This window comes from Silene latifolia, chromosome 3 (assembly GCF_048544455.1).
Source record: "Silene latifolia isolate original U9 population chromosome 3, ASM4854445v1, whole genome shotgun sequence".
In the NCBI taxonomy this organism is placed as follows: Eukaryota; Viridiplantae; Streptophyta; class Magnoliopsida; order Caryophyllales; family Caryophyllaceae; genus Silene; species Silene latifolia.
The window spans coordinates 46,675,036-46,678,358 of record NC_133528.1 but is presented as its reverse complement, the minus strand read 5'-3'; positions in this window follow the sequence as shown (position 1 = coordinate 46,678,358).

Below are 3,323 nucleotides of genomic sequence, written 5' to 3'. Positions count from 1 at the left end.
CATCAAGATTATCAATGCCAATAATGTTGTCATACATCAAAACAACAGAAAACATGATGATTAACTCAGATTAAGCAAAGTAATTAACAAAGGATTGACAAAAGATTAAGAGAAGATTAAGGAATTATACCAAACTTAAGAGATAAAAAAATAAGGAGGAACAATAAAAGAAATCTTTTATTAAGAGGAAGAATTGTCACCTTCTTCAATAAAAACCCAAGAAATATTCACAAGAGTTGATCTAAGATGAATTATTGAATGATTAAGGAAATATTAATCTAATTAACTAGGATTTAGAGTAGCTAATTTTAGTCTAAAGTGTAGTACCTCTAATTAATTAAAAGAGGGTATTTATAGTTAGTAAACGCTTAGGGTTAACTTGTCTGTCAAATCGCTTGAGTCGGGTATTGACTCGCTCGAGTCACCTGCTGAGTAGCTCGAGTTGAGCATTGACTCGCTAGACATGGCTCTGTTTTATTCCCTTGGGGTTTGGCTGCCCCACGACTCGTTGGGATTGCTTCTAGGTCGTAGGGGTTTGTCCCTCATTGCCAGAAAACTTAATTTATTGATCTATGGGCCCTTGGCCTTAGTCTCCGCTTGATGCTTGGTTGTTAAATGCCTCCATTTAGCTCCGAAATTCTTCGTTTATGCAAGGTTAGCGCTCTATTCCTACGAATGACACAAGACCACATAAAATAAAAAATAGGAAACTAAAGATATACGAAAAAACTCTAATTGTCACAAAAAGCATGCGAAAAGAGGCTAGTTAAGGGACTTGAAGTGTGTAAATATGAACCACATTAAATATCCCCAAACCGAACCTTTACTCGTCCCGAGTAAATCGGTGACTAAAGTTCAGATCTTTGTTTAAACTAATCCTAATAGTATATCTGATATGCGACAATTAGCGGGTCTCCGTCCCTTCAACTCACAACAAGACAACTATGAGGTAAGATGCCTTCTTGCAAGGCAAGTGGGGTATTGCAAAAATGGTGATATATCAAACATTAAGCACACAAACAAGTTATATGATGTATAAAAAAAAGCCAATCTCCTCATCTAAGTGGCGGAATAAACTATAAGGGAACAAATATAAGGGCAAATACTCCTTCATAGACACTAGTTCTACAAACTATTAAGTCCAAGAGGCTACGTTTGTCAACAATTATTAAATTATTTTGTCAAGAGCGGGTCCTTATGGTGTTAGAAGACACTGGAGGATCGGGAAATCCCCCTTTCGCGTAGACAAAAGGAAGGGTACGGTCGTCCTATGTCTACCATGCAACAAAGGATAGGACCATCAACGAATAAGGGAATCAAGATATTGAGTTTCACATTGGTAGTTTGCTCAGATTATTCCCCCCCCATTTGTAGCGTTTGAACATTAAGCACAATTCTTGCCATTTTTTATAAATGACAATTGAAACTGGGCAATTGGTCTTTCGGCAAAGGAATGCGGCGGTGACCAACAATATGCAAATCCTCACCAAAGTGACATTGAGAGCGATTCCATTTGTAGTATGGGTACTCTAGAAGAGCATAGAAGTATCATTTTCACTCCTAAGCCTAGGTGTGGACACGGGGGGCCCACGGGGTTGCTTGGGAAAACAAGCGTTTGCATTTGTGGAGTCGCCACCAATTTATTATGGAAAATTGGAAACAGTTCGAATACTTCGCGTTATGTCAAGACACAAAGTAATGACATAGACACTAAGCACTCGTTACCCTTAATATTCTATGTCTAGAATGACTCTCGTGGATGCCAATGAACTCGGATGTTCACAGAGATCTGGAGTAAGAGGTGAGGGTACGTATTAGGAAGCTCTTTTGATCGAACATCTAATCCCGCCCGCCTCGATAGCGGCCTCTACTAATGATTAGGGAAAATTATCTACACTTGATATGTTGTCGATTATATGCATGCAATGCAACATCCAATAAATTAATCCTAGCATGTGAAGATTAACTAAGTCGGTGAACATGTAGTTTAACATACAATGGGGTCGAAGTAGGGATTTACATTGATTACATGTGAAAGCAAACAAACAATAAAGATACAATACAATAATTAAAATTACAATAAATTACAATAGTTTGATTGATTTACGTCGAAAATACACTTAAAACGAATAATTTGAGAAAAGAAAAAGAAAATACATTAAGGTTAGAAAACGAACAGATTAGTAATGATAATACGGGTAATAGTCGATTAATACGCAAGCTAATGAATTAGGTCAAAGCAAAAACAGAAGTTCAGAACCAGAACTCAACCCGGAACAGGCGCAGTAGAGCTGCGTCCCTTGGAAGAGGCGCAGCGGCCACTGCGTCTGTTCCTGAGGTGAGTTCTGGCTGTGAAGCCGGAATTACATATCGTTAATATTCGTTGGTAATTTAATGATCGATTATTGATATTTGACTTGGATGGAAGTGATTTAACAAAGTATTTACATGCAAATTGGTCATAAAAACGATAAAGAACGGACTCAAATTAATTAGAATGAATTAATTACCAATTACAAATTTTGGCTAACATGAATTAATTAGGTTTGCTAACACGATTTAACCAGGTTTATTTACACAAGTTAAATTAGATTAAGCGATAATGAATAGACAAAAATATACAAAAGGTGAATTTCAGAGACTTGATACGGACAAATCGAATATCTAAAACCCGGATTTGATTTTAATGACGAAAACCCTCAAATATTGGTTATTTGGGATTTAAGTCGGAAATTAAAAGTGAGAAGTTACTAACTATATGTTAAAATTATTATACGAATGAATAATGAAGAAAAAATAAAGATATCGGAATAAGAAAAAGACGAATCAACGAAGAACAAAGGAAGAAGAAGAAAAGCAGAAACAGCGGCAACCTCAGGAAGAGGCGCAGCAGATGCTGCGACTCTTCGAAGAGGCGCAGCAGTTGCTGCGTTTCTTCTCGACGTCTGCCCTCTGTTAATCCGAAAAAAGGGTTTAATAAAAGGTATTATAAATCGGTTTTAAATATGCTTTCGACGTAAATCTTACAATAATTTATACAAAAAAAGGGTACAATAATAAAACATGGGATTTACACCCTCAGACTTACATGTTTGACGAAACGAGATTGACTAAGTTAACGATTAGTGATTGCTCGACTCGAATGTACGACGAAAATGCCCTCTTAAGAGGAATTAAGCTAAATTGATTGATTGAGTGGAGTTGGTCAAATTGGTTGGTCATGCAAAACGAGGCTGGTACTCAGAAGGATCCGAGCTTACGTGGTCGAAAGTTCAAGCACGTAGATGCCAATAAGCAAAGAGCACAGTCTTCGAATGCAAAGG